Source organism: Aphelocoma coerulescens, chromosome 1, assembly GCF_041296385.1.
Source record: "Aphelocoma coerulescens isolate FSJ_1873_10779 chromosome 1, UR_Acoe_1.0, whole genome shotgun sequence".
Classification (NCBI taxonomy): Eukaryota; Metazoa; Chordata; class Aves; order Passeriformes; family Corvidae; genus Aphelocoma; species Aphelocoma coerulescens.
Genome location: NC_091013.1, coordinates 54,955,016 through 54,979,798, shown reverse-complemented (window position 1 = coordinate 54,979,798; position 24,783 = coordinate 54,955,016). Strand labels below are relative to the sequence as shown.

Below are 24,783 nucleotides of genomic sequence, written 5' to 3'. Positions count from 1 at the left end.
GATGACTTAGAACTGGACTAAAATGTTATGTTAAAATAAGGTATCTACATATTATTCTAAAACCTTGCTGTTTGGGGGTTTGGTTTTTTTTTTTTGGTTGGCTGGTTGGTTGCTTTGGTTTTTTTTGTTTGGTCTTTTTTTTTTTTTTTCGTTGAGTGAATGCTACCAAGTACAAGATATATTAATTAACTTAGAACCTCACAGCCCACATCAAACTGCATGGATCCAACAGCATCACTTCAAATTCTTTTATAGCTGGCTGAGTACAGATGCGGTAGGATATCAGAAGCTTTAATCATTCCCTATTTGCTTAAATCAAAAGCATCATCTTTTCTCAAATTGTTTACCAACACTTGAAATCAGCAAGTTGCAGCAGCTTAGGCATCAGCAGAGCAAAATAGCAAGGACAGCTTCTAACTAAAGCAGATGACATGAGATGCCAAGAAATTTTTCTCTCTTTCTATACCTAAATGGCCACAGTTTTGCAAAGCAAGACCCTGTTCAGTGGCCACTATCTCGCCTTGTGGTAAGTATGGAAGAATAGTCACTTACTGGTGAATCTGCCAACACTCCAATGACAGTTTTCTTTCACTTTCTTTCTAACAGCGATCACTCAGTCACTCTACTGTCTGTCATCTACAGGTGAAGGTTTTAGAGAAATGAAAAGCAGTGGTCTGGCACAGGGCCACTCACACACTCTCACAAAGAGACCCTTAATCATAAGGGACTTTCACATCTCTCTGATCTAGGAGCAATTCAGGATATATGCCAGAAGGAAGAAGAAGAAAGACGCCAGCATTTGAAAATTCCCTCAGTGCCTTTATAACACTGCTGAGATGGCTTTTACCAGATTAAACAGACATGTTCCTTTAGACCCTAAATATTGGTCTGAAACTAATTCCCTAAGCATTGTCCAGAGTTTAACAGGGTTTGGGATACCAACAATCAAACTTTGAAGTAATTCTTCAAATTCCTGTGGAGTTGGCTGCAGAGACAGCTAGAATATCTAGGTCTTTCCAGTCCAAGGAGAAAGAGGGCAGCTTGATTTTTTGGCAATTGTTGTCTTTAAAGGACTTGGACAAAGCAGTTCCAACACAACATCTTATTTCTAAAATGCTTTAAAGTAAAGGGTAGTTGTGGGGGTTAGTGAACTAGCTGGTATTTTCTAATGTTGCCTACACTCAGCACAGCATTCTGACTCTGAAGGAGAACAGTACAGGAGCTGCAATACGTTAGTGAAACCTGGCAGGGTAAAGATCTTCCTTCACTTGCCATTTTGTTTTCAAGCAACATGAAACTACATATTTCAAGATGAGGATTCTATCTGATACTCACATGAAGTATCATTGTTATACAACCTCCCAAGTGATGTCATTAACACAAACCATAACTTTGTATAGGCAGAAAAAAATCAATCTTTTAAAAATCTTTCAAGAAAAGTATTTGTAAAATGGCTGATGCTTTAGTTTCCCATGCCAGTACTTGCCTTCATAATTCCTTTCAGACACACTCAAATGTTAAAAGAGCCCATTTGCCTATCTATGTTCATTCAGTCGAACACTCAGCAGGATCACTTTCTTGTGATGTTTCTAGTACTTGGGTTAATTTCATTACACTCTGTGAGATATTCATCATAAAGAAATATCAGGATTTCAAAATGCAATGTAATACTTAAATTCCAGTTCACTTACAGGGGTGAATTAAATTAATGTCAACCTGGAAATTTGCTCTGAGTTATAAGTGAATATATTCATTCTTTCCAAACTCTTATCAGCTTTTGCAGAATCTAAGGTTTTTAAAAAATTCTGAAAAAAAGGTCTCGAAACGGTAAACTGAATGAAGGCAATGTGGTGCTTGCTTTCTAAATCAGCAGACAGACAGCTGGAGTGCCACTGCTGTAACCCAAAGATTTGACAGGCTACAGCAGAGTTAAAACTGACAAGAGCCTTTTGTCATATTTTCCTGCTGCTATTCAAAACTCTCTGAACAGCAGGAGACTGACGAGAAGGAGGTTAATTTTGCTCTGCAGCAGTTTAGACTATGGAAGTCTGAAGAAAGTAAACACTATAGAACAGCTTAGTTGCTATAAATTGCTGAACATGTCATCTGGGGGAGATGAGTTAGCAAGGCAGATATGTTTTCAACCAGATTTCATAATGTCTTTAAATGTGGTGCTTTGGTTTCTTGGTTTGGTTATGTTTGGTTTGGTCTTGGGTTTTCTTTACTTATAATTTATTTATTGATTTCTCTTCTTTTAACAACTAAAATCCAGGAAAGCAAGCCTGAATGTAATTTTTAATGCAATGCATCATTCAAGAAAACAGTCATTTATGGGAAAGCAACACTCTCTTGTATTTTGGAGCCAGACGTAAGAGGCAGAAATTAGATCCCCAAAGGGGAGATGAGCTAGATCACTGACAAAGAAGGCATACACACTGACCAGGGCAGTGGCAACGAGGTTGAGTCTATACAAAAAACCTAACAGAGAGAGGACTCAAACTAGATAGAGAGAGGAGGACTGAAGTTAGGGAAGTACCTTGAACCTTGTAGTTAGGGAAGAAGAATGACATTAAAGGCCACACAAAGATAGTGGATAAGACCAAGTGGGTATGACAAGCCAAGGACAAGATAGATATTAATTCTTACTTACCAGTGGGAGAACAGGAAGGTGGTGAAAGGAAGGAAATATTACAAAGAATTGGAAGAAAAGCCTGCAGCTGACCTGAGCAGCTTGGACTAGGAAATGGATGGAAAAGACAAGGAGAAATTCACAAAGAAAATGTCAAAGAAAAAATACTCCCTGATCAAATGACAATAGGACAAACATCTCCTGGGAATGAGGAAAATTTCAGTAGCAAGTAATATTCTAGTGATCAGGAATCGATCATTTGTTCCAAATCTAGGTATTAAATGCTACTGCTTAAAGGTTTAAAAAATGTTCCTGGAAAACCTGTATGATGAATCCCACTCAGTAAGGTTTTATCCCTACTTTACTATAAAGAATGTATATGGTACACTAAGGATGGTGTTCCGTTTTCTACAAATGACCAGTTAGGGTGAAAAGAATAGATTACTTTTCAAGTCAGTGGAGAGAAATGGGCATATGCCAAAGATGGCATGTTTAAGACATCATCCTTAAGGTGGGATGAATTCCTTTCTGTCAAAACCACTTTACATTGATGAAAACCAATGTCTGCATGACCTTGTCTAAGTAAGATGAAATGTTATTGAAGCCAGGTAATTTCTCCTTTAGCTTCTGCTCTGTATTTCCTGAATGGTTAATTTAGGGTCTGAGATTTGAGATCATGCATACAACAGTGGCTTATGTGCCACTTCTTCAAAGCCACAAAGGGTACTAACATGCTATTGCTTTTTCACTGAAGTGCAGAAACAGTGTGTTAATATTTGCACAGCATTCAAAAATGGTACTAATAAATGTCATAGCAAATTCCAGGAGAAAACTAATAGCTGTGTCTTCAAAACAGGATATGAACACTGCAACAAATAACATCAACAGATAGTGAATAAGGAGGAAGGCAAATATTGAGTTTGGCTCATTAACTTGGACTGAAGATTTTGTGCACTGAATAGGATCAAGATTCTCTGGATATAATGATTGATATATGATTAGGTAATTAAATACTTGTATTGCAATTCCTACACACAGGGGGGCTGAACTGAGTTTCCAGTAAGCAACATTAATAATGGCTTCTGGGTGCTAGATTCTGAAACATCAAAATAATGATAAAATGTAATTTGTTCTTAGTGGATATACCATGGCAGCTTGCAAACAGATAGGGAGAGAGGACACCTTGCTAAGACAGTCCTGCTGGGGGAAGAAGATCAAAGTAACTGAAAACAAACTCTAGGCTTTCTATACAACTTTTTTTCATTCATCTCTTCCAAGTTTTTTTAAAATTTTTTGGAACTATGGTTCAGATTTATTTCCTTTTTGTTTTATTTATATTCTCTTTATCCTAGCCCAGGAGTTCTAATTGTTTCTATTTGTTATGAATTAAAGCAAAATAATATTAGAAAGACATTCATGTTTCTGTTTTTCAGTCTGTCTGTTAAAGCCATCACCAGAAAAGAGTATTTTTGACCATGCTTCCATTAAAATAAATGCATATTTGTTTGAAATTACCTTGTATTTTTCAACACTCACTGTTTAGTTTCTATTTGTAAGTCTCATGGACTGGAAAACTGAAAGACTTCCACAAAGGCAAACCTTGGCTCAATTTGTATGCTAGCCTAACTGGCAAGAAACAACAACAGTGCTCAGGACTGACTTTCTCCGCTCTTTGGAGAGAAAGCTGCTGTGAAAAGTGAACCAATGCACATAGTCATTGAGAAATCTGGAAGTGCTGTCATTGGAAGTAACAATATGGCTTGCTTAGTGAGGATTTGCTTTGAATGTGCAGCTTCAGAATTATTTACTAATTAAAAATGTTTTACCACGGAGAAACCCTTTGAGATTTGCCTCTTGTTTCCTACAGTGCAGGAGCATGAAATCATGGATGAATGAGCTATAGCACCATAATTTGCTTCTGTCAGTTTAAATGAAAAGGTCTGAAATGAACTGGTGAAATTAGTTCACAACATTTTTACCCACCAGTAAATGCAATTTACTTTTATGATAACCTGTAACTGCATACCCACCTTTCACAAACTTCTAATCTTACAGCAGACAGCAGAATTATGTGCCTTATATGCTATGCAATGCCCTCTTTAGACTGGGGAAATGAAGATACCAATTGACATTGAATTGCCAACATTTAGCATTGAGAACATGTTACTTGCATGTAAGGTTGAAATTCACCTTTTCACGAAGAAAGAGCTTCTACTCTCCAATCTGTCTCCTCACACGCACAAAGTAAACTGAAGCTGTTTTATTTTGATGTTTACTGTGCTGAAATAAAAATAGCAGCTAGAAAGAGAGACCTTAACTATTGGGGTGGACGAAAGAAAGGACACTTGCTGGCAGTAATAGATATACATGTGACTAAAGAGGACTAGTATGACTCTTACTAATAGAAGAATAAAGTCACTCAGCTGTGAAATGACTCATAATTAGGAAAACCTCATTCAAAACCCAGTTACAGCAAGATACTAGATAAGCAAATCAAAATCATCACTTCAGTTCTTTAAAGACAGATAGCATGCAGTATCCATCTGTTAGGCAATACCACCTGTTTTATCAACTCATTACATCGTCTGGAGTATTAAGCAGGAAAGTCAATTAAGTCAATCCATGTGCAAGAGGACCTTCATGGAGGGTGAGCAATTGTTCTCTGCTACCTCCTATCTCATCCCATCAAGGAAGAAACAGGATAATTCTGAATGACTTCATCTGGCCCTTGTCAGAGTCCGTCTCCACCTCTTGATTAGTAATATAGGAGGAACTGAAAAAATACAGTCTATATATAAAGTGGGTTGTATTTTATCATCAACACAAGGTTATTATTAACCATTCATACCCAGGAAGAAATTTAATGAAGTTTTTCATTGTGTTCCTCTGAGCCATTTTATTTTTATTGAATTTTATGTGCCCAAGCACATCATCACCTCAAAATTCTTAGCTTACCAGCACATATTATTTCAGCCAAAACCTAATATTAAGTTGCACTTATGACCTCTGGTTGCCAATATATGCACATTTACACAAAATAACGTGTGGTTGCCCATATACCCGTGTTTACACAAAATACATATTTTAGTGTTTAAAGAATCTAGACTCTATGATTCAGACTCGAATTTTATAGCTCAAAATTATTATCTTCATATTGATTTAACCATTTCCTTGCAGCAAGCAATCATAAGAAGAAAATCTAATATGCTGTCTTAGCAGAAAATGGCAAAGAGCTGTTACTAAATGTAAAATCAGAAAATTCTTCAGGAAAATTCTGACATTTCTATCACAACTTAGAGAATTACCTCAGTAAGGTTTAATTCTTATAAATGTAAGGTGGGATTGGCTATAAAGGTCACACACAACCCAAAACCTCTTCAGTGAGGACACAAGTGACATAATGCTGACATAAGAAGTGAATCCCAACTACATAGCTGAGAAGTGAATTTGTATCCTGACGCCTCCTAAATACAAAGAATGAAAAAAAAACCCTTCTCATCACCAGAAAAGCTGACAAGGAAATCACTCTTACAGGAACTAAGAGGCAGTGTGCCAGGCACTGTAACTTCTGCAAGAGTGACTTATTGTATTGATGGGTGTTTGATAAGGGAGGCTTGTGGTTACCTTAGTTAGCTTGACATTTTTAAATTTAGATCTTTAAATCTCCTGATTCCCATTACGTAAAGCTAAAAAGAAAAAGATGATTTAATGTGTCCTTCAATGATACTCATTCTCTTTAGCTGGATAAGATTTCTCTATATATAGGCATACTGTTTCTCTATTTCCACTCTGGTGAACTTACACAGTAACAGAAGTCAACATTTATTTTAATGTGTAGGTAAAAATGTGGTTTAGTCTCCTTCAAATTTCATGTGCAATTTTATGTAATTTTTATCTTCCTTTTTTGGATAGTGACAAATAGGAATTGTGATGAATTGAATGGGAAGAAAAAAAAACCAAACCAAACCAATCAAAAAAAAAAAAACCAAACCAAAAAAAACCCCTCAACCAAACAAAAAACCCAAGAAAAATTCCAAACCCAAAAAATCCCAAGCCTTCCACCTTTCATTGTACTGTGGTTCCTGTAATAGAACATTTATAACAAACTCATATGTTTATAAGGGGAACTCCTTTGTACCATCCAGGCAAATTTCATTTTGCTATTATAATTATTCATTTCTAATATAACCAGAAATTCATTAGCACCTTGAGCCAGATTTCAGCTGACCTGCAGAAGCACCATGAAATCACAAACAACACAGGTCCTCATCTACACAAAAACTGGGAAGGAGGAAGCTGGACAATGATGCTCTAAAGATCAGGTTATGCACAAAATCTGAGTAAGATGAAGAGCAACATGCTATAGAATTAGCTCAGTTGGTCAGAACATGCTGCAAATAACACCTAGGTTGTGGGTTCAAACCTTTATGGCCCATTCACTTGTGTTGTGTTGTACTCAGTGATCCTTACAGGTCCCTTCCAATTCAGAATATTTTGTGATTCAGCTAGACATTTTTGTCAGCCAACCATATGTTGTTGAAACCCCATCAAAATCCCAGTTTTGCCAGTTGTGAATTTATTCCATGAAGCTGCTTTTATATTTTTAGTTTCTTTCTGAGACTAAGAGATTTACAGTCTCTCAGGCAATATGGGTGTTCAGGGAAAGTTTTGCATTCCCAAAAGATGGAATCATAAAATCATTGAATGATTTAGGCTGGAAAAAATCAACATCATTGAGTCCAACCATAAACCTAACACTGCCAAGTCCACCACTAAACCATGTCCCCAGGTGCCACAACTGCACATCTTTTAAACATCTCCAGGAACGGTGACTCTATGGCAGCCCATTCCAATGTTTGACAAGCATTCCAGTGAAGGCATTTTTCCTAATAGCTAATCTAAACATCCCCTGCTGCCACTTGAGGCCATTTCATCCTGTCCTATCACTTGTTACTTGGGAAAAAAGACTGACTCCCACCTCACTACAATCTCCTTTCAGGTACTTGTAGAGTAATAAGGTCTCCCCTGAGCCTTCTTTTCTTCAAGCTAAAAAATCCCAGTTCCCTCAGACCCTACCCCAGAATTTTTGCTTCTCTTTGGACACTCTGCTTAGGTATTTATCTGTAATATTTACCTGATCTTTACACTAGATATTTACTTGTCTTTGATAACATAAGCGTGTATTGGATTTGTGTCATCAAATTTATTTTGGCTAGCACAATATTACTTTTTTATTACATGGTTCTTTAGAAAGTTATAGTCTCCATCTGAGGAATTCTGTGCATTTAGAATCTGTGCTTGTATGTAGGAACTGACCTATATGGAAATCAATGTGCTTTTTAAGTTTTTTGATTGCTTTCCTTATTTTTGTTGTGACACTTAAAATAACGCTGTTTTAAGTAATGTTTCTAGATACTTTCTCTAGGTCTTTATATCCAGATTTTGACTAAATTTTATGGGCTCTTTCTGTCTGATGGATTAAAAAAAGCCATTCCTTGTCTACGTCTACACAACTAAAATACCTATCCATCTTCTCATCTTATATCTTGATTACAGTGTATCTTCATCACACTTTATAAAATGTGGTCCTGCTCCATTCATTTCCATCTTTTAATGACAATACGTAAGAATCTGAGTTCAAAAGAGACAAGAAAGAATAAATCTTATCCACAAAACTCTTCTTCCCTAAATGCCAGTCTTTGGATTTTTGTAAGGTGTTAGGCCCTTCTCACTGCACAAGGGCAGCAGAGCCAGCAGTGCAGCATCCTACATCACAAGACCTACTTGCTGAGTAAATCTTCAAAGCAATAGCAAGAGTAGTCATGCTGCTCAGTGAAGGAGAGGGCAGGGGGAAAAGGATGACAACAGCTGGAGTGAAATGCTATGCTGTTGCTTCTGCACATTATTTCAGGAGCTAGATATGGTTGTCAGTTATCTTTATTTTGCCTGTACACATCTGAGAGTGGTAGTTTTTTCCTGTCTGGAATATGTATACAAAAAGCAGGTCTGTTTCCACACAAAAACTATTCCACCTCTGATGCATTTTCTAATTAGCTTCTATTCTGCAGCAGTTTTTCAGTGGAGCCTGAACTGCCAGCTTGCTGTGACAGAAACACACCCATAATCAAGGACATGCAACCCTTTTCTCAGGATGCAGGATAGTATCAAAACAGGTTCAGACTCTTTTAGAAACTCACATATACTGTTTTTTTCAGAAATTTCTCAGCTCGGTGGCCATAAAGAACTCAATCCCTTACTTCAGAGTCACCGATTTTCTTCAAGAGAATCTGTTAGCTAAACCAAAGCCAAAACAGGCTGTAGAAGAATCAATGTCCTCTGTACGTAACAGTTTTTGCTCCTGTGATCAGAAACTGTGAGCTTTTTTTATTTAGGTGAACCCCATTCTTGAAATACTAACCATTTAACATACTTCCTTCAAGTATGAGCTTACTTTCCAACAGATCTCTTTTTTCCCGAAACATGCCAGCTATAACATGAGGTGCAGCTATTTCAGACTCCTTCACTGCTTCTCTTCTCTGGCATACATGGGCAGGCTCAGCTTCTTCATAGCACTGGGATGTTCATAGTCAGTCCTGTTCTCAGGCTGCAGCCAAGCAGAAGGTTTTGTTCAGCATTTACCACTGTGATCTGTGACACTGGCACTAGCTTTATCGTATTTCAGAAGCCTATGTAGTTTCATATGGTTTAAGGTGAGAGTGGCCTATTAGATCATCTGCTCTGACCTCCCATATATCATAAACCATTAAGCTTCACCCACAAGCCCTTAAATTAATCCCAAAGACTTTAGTTAGCACTTTGGTTTTCAGAAGACTAAGCTTTTTGCCAAAGGCAGACAGAAAATGAAAAAAAAAAACAGATGCTACTAATCCAAACTCCTCTGCTATAAAGGACAATTGATTAAGTGAGATAAGTGATTTATACACACCTCCAGTGTTAAGGCATTTACTGCAGTAACTAAAAATTGGGAAAAGTGAATTGAGTACCCTGCTCTGCTTTCTGACTTCAGACAAGCCTCTTCCCCTTTTTTTGCCACAGGGTCTAATTTCTCAAATAGTTGTAATTAAAATCTCCTTTCTCAAAGCTCGTTATTACAATGTTCCTGAGTGTACTTATGTAAGTCCTTTGTCTTTTGGTAAGTAATGCTTAGTTAGGAAAAGTCTGAGTTGCACAGTCCTTCAGTATAGAATCCCTGTTTGCTATTCTGTTTCTTAACTCAAATCCTCTGCTGGCTTCCACAGGCCAACAAGGCAGTAAGGGCACAGTCCTCTGGTCTGTACCCTCCTTTTTCTCTCTGCAAATGATGCAGTTCACCAAAAAATGACACCAAAAATGAGGTGGTTCATTTGTTCACTCTGAATTAAAACCCCATAGAAAGGGGAAGAAAAACGCAGGTAGAAGATTGTTATTGGATTACTGATTTATAAGAGCAATTCAAGGTTACCAGTCCAACTTCACCTTCTAGCAATCCGTGCTGAAGAGAAAAGCTGGCACAAACTCAAAGTGCTGTTCTGCATACACCTTTGTTACAAAATGGTAGCCTGCTTCTACAAGTAACTTTTAAAAACGTATATTAAAGATATTTTCTACTGGAACAGTGAAACAGCTCACAGAGTGTTGTAATTTTGCTGAAATTTTGTTTCAAAGAAGCAAAAAGCTGATGATGATGACTGTCTTTAATCCTTTCTTCTGAAATTACTATTCATAGAATTGAAAGAGATCTACTAGGTTAGCAAATCCCAAACCATGCTGTCACAGGCAGACATGAACTGTCATCCTGTTCATTTTCTATTTATATTATTCTGTGTATTACAGTAAAAAATAGAATTTAAATAAAAGTGATTATTCTGAAATTATTTTTTTAAAATCCCTCCATATGAATTTTCAGATTTAGTTCCAATTCAGAAGGAAAAGACATTTCAAAAGCTTGAGATCATTCATGAAAAAAAAAAAAAAAAAAAGCCTTCAAAAAACCCTAATAAAAAGGCTTCTTGTAAATGGCAGTCTTCTTGTAACATTTTTTCCACTGCTCCAAAAATTCTTTCAAGTAAATCTGACAGGGCAGCAAACAGGAGAAAGAATTGGTAGCAAATAGTAAGTGCAGCTCCCACTGTTCATCTGATAAGAGAAACCAGCAGAGAAACAGTATGTAAGTCTGGTACAACCACTGCAATAAAAGCACAAAAGCCAACTCAGCAGGGTACGTACCATCTCCATTCATGCCTGCGTTAGTTCCATGCAGAAATCCTTGCACACGGGAGTCAGAACATACTCCAGTCTCTATGTCCACACTGTGCATCTCACAGTTTCTGCATGCCACACATTTTAGACTACAAGCTGTTCTTTTATGCTAAATTGCAACTCCACCATAGAGACCTGTGCAAAAAACTCACTGAATTTAGTATCAACCAAACTTCCTTTTAAGCCACAGGAGGAAGCATGTTTAATGGATGCCAAAGCTTCTAAGATGTGGCATTCAAAGCATTCACATCTGCAGGAAATACACAGCATTGTTCTTTTTCTTTTTTTCTTCTTTCTTTGTTTTATCCTTCTATTTGTATCACCATGCAACATTGCTGAGAAAAGTACTGCAAAAGTAAGGGTAATGAATGAAGGGGAAAGTGAGCAGGTGTAAAATCTATTTTGTTTGTTGGTGCATGACAATTTTTGTATGAATAGAATGGTTCATGTCTTCTTCTTTGCAAAGAATTTCGAATTCTGTCATTTAGGAATGTAACTCCTGATCAAAAAAAGTGAAGCATAACTGGAATATATAAAACCAGCTTGGACAGCACTGCTTTTGGATTAGGTTTGAACACTATTATGAAAAGAGGAGTAATTATCCAATTGTTTGATACAGAAATCAAACACAAAAATTACTGTATGTCCCTGCAATCACAGAGTCAAAGTCTTCTGGGGTTTTTTTTATGTGTGCTTAAATCCTGAAGCTCCTGGATATCAAAGAAAAGAATTAAACAGCATGAGACGTTTTTGTGTCAGTGTTAAACTAGCACATCTAAATCTATTTTGCTTCCCAAAGTAGTTTGCAATAAGTAACTTTGTCTTCAATTATATATTCATATGGGAATATCATTTTACATTTTATTCATCAACAGTAGAGATAAAAGCAGTTAGAAAATACTTGATAGCAGAGTTTTAATGCAATAGTAAATCATACCTCTATACTATAAAAGTTGAGGGAAGCATTATGTGAGGTTGTGTTACACTCCAGGATTTTATAGCCTTGAACAAAATCAGCAATAAATTTGAATAAGGTTGAGAAAGAAAGCAGCTGGAGATGCAAAAGAGAAGTGACACCTTTATACTGCACTTCTATTTACCATTTATCTGTCAGTCTTACCTCCACATCTTGAGATTAGAAATCTCTTTTTGCATAGGTAAAATGTCAGTGACAACTTTCTATTTTAACATCTTAGGCTATCGATGACACTTTGTTTTAATAACTTTCAAAGAACTTCTAAGTATTCTGTTTCTTACTAGGTAGAATGAGAAATATAGAAGGGGAAATTTTTGCAGATGAAATACTCTAGACCCATTTCCTTTTAGTATTTAAAACTACTGTAGGCTAAAAGAGTAATGAACACCTTGGGATTGTTTGCTATAAATTCTCTAAATTAATATGGGTTACTTCAATTAAAATATTTATGTATAAAATAGAATTGATAGCTTGTATGCATACATGTTTTAGCTACTGCAAATTCCACCCTTATTATTACAAGAAATATATAGAAATCTGAGGACAAAAAAATGTTTGATTTTGACTTATGTTGTTTTGCAGGGGCTGAGGTAGTTGAACACCTCTGAGATAATGCTAGTAAATAATTTTAAAATCTAATCCTGAGCCAACCTATAGGCTTAATCCCCTTCTCAGTAGTTCCAGAGCTAGTACAGAATTTAATAAAGGATTTAGATACCTTTGTAGCTAAGGGTCAGTAAATGCTTTTGGTTTTTTTCCTAAATTTATAATTTCACAGACTTCTGAGCTAAAGATGTTCTCACAAATGCATGTCTGGGTGTTTGTAGAGTACTAGAAAATTCATGCCATAATACAGAGCCTTTCCTTTACACTTTCCACTGAATAAAGCTACTTTAGAAACTAAATTTCAATAAGCTATTGCAAGAAATTTATTGTCTTTCTAAAATTATTACAGCAAAACGAACTCGGAATCACTTTTTTTATCATTTTTAGTAAGAGAAAATTCCCCACCCTTATGAATGAAAAAAATCCCAATTTTGCAAACATTTTCTACAACCATCTTTGTTGCACATTAAGGACTTCTATAGACAAGCATATCCCATTACTGTTTCTCCTGTAACAATTCTAAAATACAAGGAAATTGAAAGGTAGATAGTACTTTGTGTAGTTTTCTAGTAGGTTTAACATTCAGAACCTTTTGTGGACTATCATTTGAGACATTTTCACCTCCTTTATAATGAAGTTATATTTTAAGATGTTGATTAGGCAAATAAATTGTCTAAACTGGAAGTGATAAAAAGAAAATCTTTTGCCCTTTATGAGTTTGAAAATACTGAATGTCAATTGCATGTGGCTTATTCCAAGCAATTTTAAACTTAAATAAATAGTAAATGCTGTGCACAAGAAATGAGAACACTTTTCATGCTCAACCAACCCCTAGTGTGCACCTGTTACATTAACAGGTTTAACAGAGATTACATTAATATAACTGTGACTTCAACATCAGCCACAGTTGAGGGAGGTTGTTCATAGATAATACACTTTTCCAAAACCAAAAAAACCCCAAGAATGTCCTTCAAATTCTTCTTAGCCATACACAAACTAATTACAGATTATTAAAGTGTATGTTTCAATTTATTAAAAAAAAATAAATTCTAATTGCATCTAGAAAGCTTTCATTTTCCACTTCTGATAATAATCTGGCCTAAAATAAGTAATACTTGACAAAATACTGCATAGTTTCACAGTCATTGTATCTGTGTCTGCACAGCAAATGTGTATTTACATGTCTTTTTCAACATGTGGATAGACCACACTCCATAAATTTGCACGAAGATTTTATATTATACAAAATATTCATAAATATCATATTTGTGTCTTGTTATCCAGGCAATGTTCTGAAATTACAGGTTTGGATTCTGTAAAAGGGGGGGGCAAGGGAGGGGGTGTTGGTTGTTTCTTTTCACATTTCCACAGATCCATAGAATATTATCAAAATTAAATACATAGGAAAGAGTAACAGCCTGCATTATTTTAACCTTCAGCCAGACATATACTTTCAGTTGAATTTGTTTATAATAATGTGGTTGTTTTTTTTTTTTAATTAGGCTATTCAACATCATTTACCTTCACCCAACAGTTCAAAAATTAAGGGATTCAGTAAACTTGAAATGACAACCACAAGTATCTGTTCATGAAGGAAAGTAACACAACATGGCACTCAATCAGTTACTCTAAAGCTTTACTCCCTGCCCCTCTCTTCTGCATTATATAACTTCTCACTATCAAAATGAAACATTATCATCAATATGTTTGGCAATTTATGAACTAAAATGATGTGGCTGGATGGAAAAATTCCTAAAATATCCTTGAGAGGTATTATCAGGTTAATATAAGGAAAAGGAAAAAAAAATATCTGTGTTTTCCTTGCTTTTCTTTTCTTTCAGCCAAACAGTGGCTGTTTGAAGTCTGGTCCGAGATCATTCAAAGCAGTCCTCATTTAAGAATTGTTTAAGAATTTCAGATTTCTTGCCTCAGCATAGAGATGGATGAATATTTTTGAGCAATGAATGAACTATTATAATTAAGTGTCCCTGTCTCAGGGATGAGTCACATTGTAGAGGGACTGCTTTCCATTCTTATACCTTAAATGAGAGGCAAAATTTCATGTATTTCACCACTGACAGTTAAACAATGTGAAACTTGGAGAACAATAGTTATTAAAATTAAGGATGCAATCTTAGCTCATTGTGCAAACCCAGTACAATGTAACTGATACACATTGTCAAAAATTAATGAAAAAAATAAAGTTTATGATGTGCCTGTACTTAGATACAAATATATCTATAATGGGTCAGGGTAAGCAGCCTGTTGACTTGCCTTTATCTATTTCATCAGACTTCAGATAGCTGAATCTATTAAAGTCTAGCTCTCTGCCAACAGCGCACTTGGTGAGCATCCACATGATGCCATTTTAGTGATAACTGGATTTTTTCTGTGATTGGTATTTTTAAACAAATCAAATTTTTTTAAAAAAATGTGAAAATAACCATTTTGTATTGAATGTTCCATTCCTAAGTTTGGCATCTCACTGATCCAGTGTTTCAAACTACCAGTGTTTCTACAGTGACTGCAGAATGTCAAGAAAAAGATCTTTTTTCAAGCCTGAGGAAAAAAAAAGTTTCCAAGTTGTCAATCTTCTGTTTTTAATAGCAAGTCCTGAATGTTCTAAATTAATTTATGCATTTTTGCGACCACCTGTCTGCTTTTACTGTCAAAACTTATTCAGGTTTTCTGTGTACTCACAAATCTTAGCTGTGACACTGTAAAGTTTTAATTCTTTCAGCAGGTGAGTAAGGAACACCTGTACACAGACTTCTAATAAACTGGCTTCTTGATTAAAAGAGGAAATAAAGCCCCAAACAACTGAAAGATAATGTGGCATGGTAAGATGGGGCTCTGGCCTTCTTTCAGTGAACTTGGTGGGGGGGTTTGACTACAGAACTCCCATGTGAAGAACTGAAGTTGGCTTTTCTTTCAGCTGAGTTCTTTGATAATACTCAGACAGAGCTGTCAAAGTTTAGAGAATGGTGTGATCAATGAATTTCAGTCTTGAAATTTAAAATCAGACGTTTTAAGTTGAAATTAGACATACTGGATAGCTTACCCTTTTTATCCAGAGGTAAAAATAGTTAGAGAAACAATCATCTGTACAGAACAGTACATCGATTTTACTTCCTTTGGCCAAAGAAAGATGGTTGTTCTGAGGTGTGGGACTCAGATGTTTAAAGTAAAATAGCATAAATCTTTTCCTAAGAGCAAAATTCAACTTGCTGACCCTTCCAAACCACTTCCTGGCTGAGGACTTGAAGCAGTGGTGTCAGCAGTGAAGAGCATATCTGCTGCTTTAGATTAAAAATCACTAACTTCAAATGCACTTAATTCTAAATTATGTTAACATTAATTTGAATTTAAATTAAATTCTTAACATCTGTTACTTATTTATGAAACCAGAGACATAAAATTACATGCAGAGCTATAGTGTACCTACAATGCACTCAGCTAAGAGAATAACTCTTCTGACATGTATATAGAAATAGATAACACACACTTAATACTTATCTCACAAAAATATTAAGGAGTGGTGTTTTCAACTTCCCCGCAAAATGTTCTAATCATCTTCTGAAAAAAACCCACCATTTTGTTGGTATTCAGTGTGTGAGCCAAATATATGCAGGTAATACCAAGATGGCCACAATCAACAGCTGAAGCTGATTCCAGCTTAGCAGGGGCAAAAAGCACTCTGGCCATTCCTGGCTCACACACCAAAAAGGTCTGTAGAAGACGTAATTCTTCATCAGGCTGTGTTTTACAATCTCCAAGCTTCTTATCTCCCTCCTTCCCTTACTTCACAGGCCTGTGAAGAATGCTTTTTAGGTCTTTTACAGCATTCAGTTATCTTCTACAAAAATTCCACTTCCCAAGACAGACAGAGAACAATGTGAAATTTCCCAGACTGAATATTCTTAGCATCCCCCAGCTGCACGGTCATCTTGAGCAAAAAACCAAATCTAAAAACAACCCTTTCTCCTTGCCAATCTTCCATTTTTAACCCTTTCAGCCCCACATTCAGCATTTATGAATGAAAAGGACTTTTAACTCACAGCCTCTATGATCAACAAAATGAGAACATATCATGGAAGTTAGTTGAATGTGGTCACTTCTGGTTTTTAATACTGTCCTGTAAATATGCCTCATTTGTAGAGCTACAGTGCTACAGGCCAAACACAAAAACGCATAGATCAATTATTTTAACTGGGTTATGCAATGCAGCCATTACTTACTGGTAAATCTTCAACACAGTCCTGATATTTTGTGTAAAATTCAGTTCTGGTGATCCATATACTACAGGTACCTCACAATTTTGATTCATTCTACCATGCAACTTGAATCACAGAAGCGAGACCTAATCTAGGAGTCTATTTAATCCAGTCTATCAACTTGGGAGCCTCAATTAACTGCTAGAAATGAAAGCATGAACCTTCAATTTGTTGTAATGGCAACCCAGATTTATCTTATTGCAGGGCTGTATTCATGCAGGAGGATATCATCCACATTTGATCAAGCATGCACCTGGGAATTTGGGTTTGAGAGATTTTTCTAGTCTCTGTGAATAGTGTAAAAATATTACTCGAAAAATTACCACATGGCCTTTTAGTATCTTTTTATGAAAAAAAAAAAACAAAAACAAAAAACAATTACACTGAAGCATTATATAAGAGATAGATAGATGTGGCTTTGGATAATACAAATAAAATATACAGCTATGAACATTTTTCAGTAGCCTTGGAGAACCCGTTATAAAGTATGCCTGCATACACACATCCTGAGAAGAAAACACTTAAAACATGCCCATGCTTTCAGGTCCTGTAGCACTCGAGAAAACTCCTTCATTTTAAGGGGCTTTTTGGCTAAATAAGTAACTGCTCTAGCCATGTTTTATCTGTGGGACACATCCATAAAATGAGACCGTATTATTAATTATAATTTCCTGTTCATTTTAATGACATTTGAAAAGCTTTTGTAGCTCACTAAATGAGCTGCTTGGACTCCTTTTCTGCCTGGTTAGTGACTACCAGCAAGTAACAGTGTACAGCAGGGATAGTCTAATTACTGCCAAAACCAAAGGTCACCTAATTCCAGGCAATGCAAATAGACTAATTATATTGTTTCTTAAGGTGTCTTCCAGACATGTGTCAATCAGCAAAAATAGCAAATAGCAGAATAAGCAGTCCTACACCAGCATAAATTCAATATATTTCTATTTAGAATAATGCAGTGAAACGACACCACATGAAAATGGTTGATAGGGAATTTAATTACTATGCTTTATAAAAAGGAAACCATGGGATATTAAAAAAATTGAAAACTCTTTTCTGTGACCTTTAAGTAATTAAAATCTCATTTCATAATTATGTACATGCAGTCTGTAGTTACATTTTAAAAAACGCCAATAATTTCCCCCCCTCCAACAAGCCACACATTACAGTTATTTTCATTTATATTCTAAATAAGGAAACTTCTCATTGGACAAATATTTTCATCGTTAATCTGGAAGGAAAGAAAACAGAAAAGCACACACATAAATTAAACATTACAGAATTCTGACTTCTGCTTTTATGATTGAGTTCTGTGTACATTATCTTTAAATTTTTATTTAACACCTTTGAAAAAAAATTGCACTCTCAGTGACACACATATCCAAATCAGCAAGAGGTATTTAAGTGTGCTCACCACATCACTTTAAACAAAAACTCACTAGAACCACATTTTTAGTTTATCAATGTTCCTGATTTGAAAATTTTCTCAGAAACATCTATCTCCAGCAATGAAGAGAGATCAATGGCAGCACACCACAGCAACACTAGATTATTCTACCATAAGAGTAATATAGTCATTAACAAGAATTTAAAAAATTAACGAATTTTAATGTAAGATTCTGCTGAACAAGGAGTCAAGCCTGTGAATCCTGTGTTAGTGATAACCAGCTACTATCCATCACACCAACTGGAAGTACTGCCTATCCTGCCTTCGTACGCCTGAGTGACAGACCATCCACTGGCTCCTGTGGATGATCCTGAAAAAGTGTCAGCTCTGAGCTACTTCCTTAACTCTCCAGCACGAATTAGATCTGAAACAGCACTGAAATTTCCTAATGTACTACATGTGTTTCACTTCTACCTTTCAAAGTTACTTAGCAATGCCATCATTACTTAGATATGAGGCTTACAAAGGCTTTGAAGCTGCTGATAGGCAGCATATATGGATCCACAGTGCCAGCAAAGCCTCTTTCAGAGAGCTGAAAAAGGCAAAAACCTGAAATGCTGAGACAGAAGCACCGAACATGAGAGGGTAGAGTCCATCTTGTCTCAGGGGCTGTCAAAGAGGAAGCACAAAAGAAACAAAAACCCACTCACTGCTTCTCGTATTGTTGGTGCTTAGGCTACTTAAAAACCAAATGATAGAAAAAAATGTTACCAGTCAAATCTACAATACCTGTGAGAATCAGAGAATGGTTTGGGTCAGGAAGAAGCTTACAGATCACTTTGTTCCAATCCCTCAGCCATGGGCAGGGACATCTTCTTCCCCTAGACCATGCTGCTCAGAGCTCGAAGGATGGAGTAAGCACAACTTTTCTGGGCAACCTGTTCCAGTGTCTCATCATGCTCTCAGTAAAGAATTTCTTTTTCTTTCCAATCTAAGCCTACTCTCTTTCAGTTTAAATCCTGTACCCCTTTTCCTAACTTGTTAGCTCAGTCTGCAGCTGTCATTTACATTTGGGGTTAGGATTTTAGGAATGGGCTGTCTGTAAATCCCACAATCAAGAAAACTTCAGTTTTGATAGCAGGCCTATGAGACACTGACAATTTTTATTTTTTGGCCCAATGGGCAGTCACAAACTACTGGCCTAGCACCAATCCAGCCCAGACACACTGTCAACTTACATGGCTTAAACAGCAAGTCAGGCTTGTCACTAGTCATTGTCCTCAAAGGAATTACACAATACCCCATTGAATACAAGAACAAAGAGGTAATAAATAGGAAAGCAAAACTAAAAACATCTGTAGTTGCACATTATGTGTTGCTTTCTCCCATTCTCAGGACTTTTTTAAGACATACATGGTGTGGTGTTATGTCCTATAAACTGTCTACCCTAAGTATCGTAATCACGGCTCTATCCATTTGCAGTGCCTGAGTTCATTATTCATAACCTATGGTGCTGAGTGTCAAATTAGTGTATTTGCATTATAAGTGCAATTCTACTGATACGTGGTTTTCTGTGGATGGAAGTAATTGTATCGATTCCGAGTACGGAGAAATAAATTTGCTTTTATCCACCAGTTTTCTATCCTACTTAACTAAAATTTCCGAAGAAGCAGAAGCAGGCTTTCATGTGGTGAAGTGTCCACTACAGTGTTTAAATGAATAATTTACTATCCAAATTGACTGCACTGATCATCTAAATTTAGAGATATCAGACTTTTAACAGATGGTACACTACAGACAGTAACTCTTGGTCAAAAGTGCTCCTGGAATATACAATTTGCTACGGTAAACTTGTCTATCAAATCAATCTGGCATTTTGCCTCTGGGGAAGGGTAGTATTAAATCCTCTATAGAAAGATGAACTTCTCCCATAATACATTTGGTCAATTGTGCAATGCTATACATTTTTGACTGGAAATACTAATAAAAAAAATCTGTATGCTTTCAGGTAAGTAGAATTTGTTATGGTATCAACTGGAATGTAGCCAATATCAAAATAAATTATATTTTATATTAAGGGTATGACCTTAAGATCCCCTAATCTTATTGACATAAGTGGAAGCTCGCTACACACAGTATTTTCAGAAGTAGACAACAAACTGGCACATAGTTTAACATTTAGGATATAGAAAGGAAATGAAAAAGAATGGAAAGTGTACATGCTTTCTATTTTAGGTTAATGCACCTCTAAAGACAGGAAATATTGTGGTTATTTGACTTCCTGTATATTATAGATACTACACTTCAATTATTTCTGCTTCAAATTCAATATTTTTGCTTGATATAGACTATATCTTAAAAGGAGGAAAATGAATAAAGGTCACATTTTTATTTCCAGTGACAGAAAATCTATCAAATGCATCAGAAAGTAGTTTCCAGGATTAGTTAAAATATCCACCTTATTTTTAGTTTGATTTGGTCTATATTCTGCTTTTAGCCATTACACGTTGACATTTTCCTGCCTACAGACTTCATAGACCAGCATTAACAAATTCTGGTTCTCTGTATAGGTATTTATAGCTTCTAATCAAATATCTAAGTCCACTTTTCTTTTTCTTTCTTTAGACTAAGCTCAGCTTTTCATTGCAAAGCACGTGTTCCAGTCCTTTCAATCATCTCTTCATGCTCCTTTGACATTTTCTGTTTTGTTTTCCTAACTGATGGCACCAGAATAGGACACAATATTCATGAAATAGTCATATTAATGCCAAGAGCTAGGACAATATAATCTACTAAGTCTTACCCAATATTTGCATAGCCACATCTCTAAAAACCCTTCATTTTTGTGAGCTCACATTCCATTGTTTATCCAGTATTACTGTCTGCAAAGTTTTTTCACTTTGTGAAAGTGACTGCTTTCCTGAAGCACTAGTTTTCCATCTGTAAATATGGTCCAAATTCCCAGGATTTTACAGTGCATACAGTGAAATTCACATCAGTTTACCAAGTTTGATCAGAATTAGCTGTTTATGTCTTTGTTACCAATCACTTACCAAATTATGTGTCACCAGAAAACCAAATAATTACGGATACAATAAGCATTACAATTAAATTCCTCAATACACAAAGTAGTGGAGAAACAAGAACCAATTTCCCTCATATAGCACAAATGCCCTCTTGGTTAATTTTCTTCAAGTTGGAAAGTTTACCTTGTACTTTATTTGTGTATTCAAATATGAAGCTGTTTAGTCATGCTATTCACACTTGATGCTGGGGGAGGTGTTACAAGGTCAGAAAAATAAATAAAAGAAATTAAATAACTGATATCACAATATTTCCTTTTACCTCCAGTAAGTTATTACATCAGTAATGCAGTAATGTTACAAAGAGCTCAACAAGATCATCCAGAATGATAGTAAGCCCTGCTTGATGCCAAGCAAAAATATACTTAAATAAGACCTGATGCTCCTTAATCAGCTTAGTGGATTTCCAAATTCCCTATAAACATTCCAGGTACTGTATGCACCATTAAATCAAAATAAAATCTGCAATAGTTTGCAAATCTGAACTATACCCTCCCAAAATTTCCATTTAGCTGCAGTGATACAAGGAATCTTCTACATATTTTTAACTTGTCCTTTTCTGGACAGTTTAGTAAAAGGGCATCCCACTTTGCTTGTTCACTTTGACAGTCTATTCTCAACAGGAAGAAAATACAAAGAATTGCTGGGATAGAGATAACTCTGATTTATGTTTCCAGCTTTGTAAGATTTCTCTCCCCCCTTTACCTAGACTGAGTACCTACCTATTGTTTTCCTCTCTTGTAATCAACACCTGGCAGCAGTAGCTGATAACAAACCCTACTAGCATTGTATTTTGACATTTGAAAGCAGTAGCAAAAGCTTTGCTATTCTACGCTAGCTAGTTTGAAACAAAAGCCATGTAATTATAATCCACAACACAAAAAAAACCCCAAAACATTATTAACAAGCTGACCATGGTAAGTCATACCAGAGATGCAGCACACTGGATGCTGCTTTCTTTACCACCTATGTTAAATTGTCACATCGTGTTACACATTGGTAAGAGCTGCCACTCTCTAATTGAGAGACATCTGAGTTTCATCGTGATATAAAATGGCCTCACAAATAATACAGGCATGGATTGATTTTACAAAGAATACCAAGTTCTCATGAAAGCTATGTGCTAAGAAAACAGGCCACGGTTTGTACATCCTGAGCCACCTAAGCAAATCAAACAAACTGTTGCAGTTTCCAAAAATGCAACAGATAGATTAAATTAAATCTACTGCAACAATAAAATGATAAAAAGGGGGGAAAATATTTGCTTTTAAAAGGAAGGGTTGATCTATAGAGCAGAATCTGAATGTACTAATTAGTACTGTTCATATAAGCATGTTATTAAGGGATCTTAAAACATAATTTTTGAAACGGAATAGTTATTAGGTTCACTATCTTTGATAGCAAGAGGAATTGTTTCTGGAAAAAATAGTTCTACTTATAATACTCATAAAATTAAACTCCACAAAGACTTGCAGAAGCTATTTCTTCTTCTTCGGAATGCCTCCCATCTTATTTGGGATCTCCAAGGGTGTATAATACAATTCTTGATGCTTTCCCAAAGAGACAATGGCAATAACAATGCCAAGTGAGTGGAGTTTTGAATAGAAGTGGCTTCTTTCTAGGTGAAACCGAAGTATACTGAGCAGTGTTTCTCCCTTCTGCGTGCAATCTTACAAGACCTTGTAACACAGAAAATTATGAGGATAAACTCTTAATGAATAGTTATATTTCTGTGTTATAATATGCTATCATAATTTAGCATTTGCAAACATGTCTTTAGCAAGTAGCTATCTGGCTGCTGATATGAATCCTACATAAGGTCTCACACTAAATCAACCTGGAAACAATCTGTTATAGGAAGGTGCTATTCTGCTTTATATGCTTTGTATCACTTTATGAGCATTTGACATCTGCTCTCCAAATCTTCTCTGGCTGCCTGTTGTTTTTCAAGTGGAGTTTGAAGTGCTGTTTTTGACCTATAAAGCCCAAAACGACTTGAAGCCTGCTTTTTTGAGAGACTGAGTCACTCCCCATGAGTTAAGATTACTGACACCACTGAAGCACCTTTGAGTGAAAGATAGGGAAATAATGACAAGGTATATGAGTGCTCTTTCACTGCAGAACTCACTTCCACACCTATCTGAAGTGATTTAAATTTGTTAATCTTTAAAACATACCAAAGTCCCATCCATCTATACAGACATGCAGGAGCAATTGCTGTCATGAGGACTGAAAAGGGGAAGGGAAGGCTTTCTGTGTACTGTGTTCTGTGGCCAGGGAATGACTGTTGCCTACTGACTAATGTTCTCGTCCATCGTGAATGGCATTTTAATTTGTCAAGAGCACCAATAGGTCAAAAAAGATATCTGAAGGTGTTCTGAAGACAACATACAGCCTTTTAACACCCTACATACAGAGATGGGAGAATTAGAAATAGCTCCATGCACTGAAGTAAGCCTAACACTCCACCCCCACCCCACAAAAAAAACCCACCCCAAAAATCAATCAAACACCCCCCCCCCCCCACCCCTATATTCACTGGCTAATAATTAAAGTATGAAAAAAAGTAAGGAAGAGATAAATGTTACATTGAATGATTCTACAAAGTGATGACAATTACTACGTTATTAAAAGTCAGGACATACAAAGACATTCACTTGTAGCTTAACTCCTTTCATTCTGATAATTTAAAGACATTTAAAACCAATGCTGATCTGAAACCTTCTTAGCATGTTCATTCATACCTCCTACCCTGCCAGAGTACTTCCATTAGCAGTACCACTTTCACCCCCAGAAAAAAAACCAAAACAAAACAACCCAAACCAAAAACCCCCTGTCACCTGTAGGTGACTAGAAAAGACTTCTACAGCCCTCTAGTGTTGCCAAATTACAGACCCTGGCTATAAATGCTGATTTTTGCCCCGCACTCTAAAGGAAACCCTGCAATCTTTACTACTGCTGGGCATGCAAGTTGCACTGCTGAAATCACAGCGCTGGCAAGAGTGAGTTACACTATTCTCACTGTCACGTCACACAAGGGACACGGTACCAAAAGCTTAGGACTGGCTTTTGCAAATAAAAACGTATTTGCAGAAAGGAATAGGGAGAAAAAATTAATATCAAACATCCAGGTTAATTTGCTGTGTACATATTTAAAGAGCTGACTGGAGAGTTTACTATGCCTGCTTGCAGGCCCTCAGCAGCACTGACGCCTCGTTTCTCCTTTTGCTCTCTCCCTGCTTCTTTCCCAGTGAGCTCCCGTTGACAGAGCCTACGGCTATACTCTCAGAAATCATATAAAACCTGACAGCGCCAAAATTTCAACCGCAAAAAGGTGTTTTGAGGTGTTGCCCTTCAAATCTAATTTTCCCAGACAGCTGTGTTTTGCTGGCAGAGCGGCTGCCCACGGGCTGCAGATGGAGCTGTTGACAAAACAGTTCAGCGCGCTGGAGAGGCGCGGGGCGCACGGAGCCGCAGCTCGCTCCGGCAGCTGCCCTGCTCCAGCAGGACTTGTGCTGCTACCATTGATATTGCGGTGGTATTTGTTGCTATCGCTTCTAAGCGTCTCT

The 24,783-nt window shown here is 36.4% G+C and overlaps 1 protein-coding gene across 8 annotated transcripts in view; it reads right to left on the bottom strand.

Annotated features, from left to right (window-relative positions):
- Positions 1-24,783, bottom strand: part of PCDH9 (protocadherin 9) — a 678,474-nt gene that overhangs the window by 261,858 nt on the left and 391,833 nt on the right. The window lies entirely within an intron of this gene.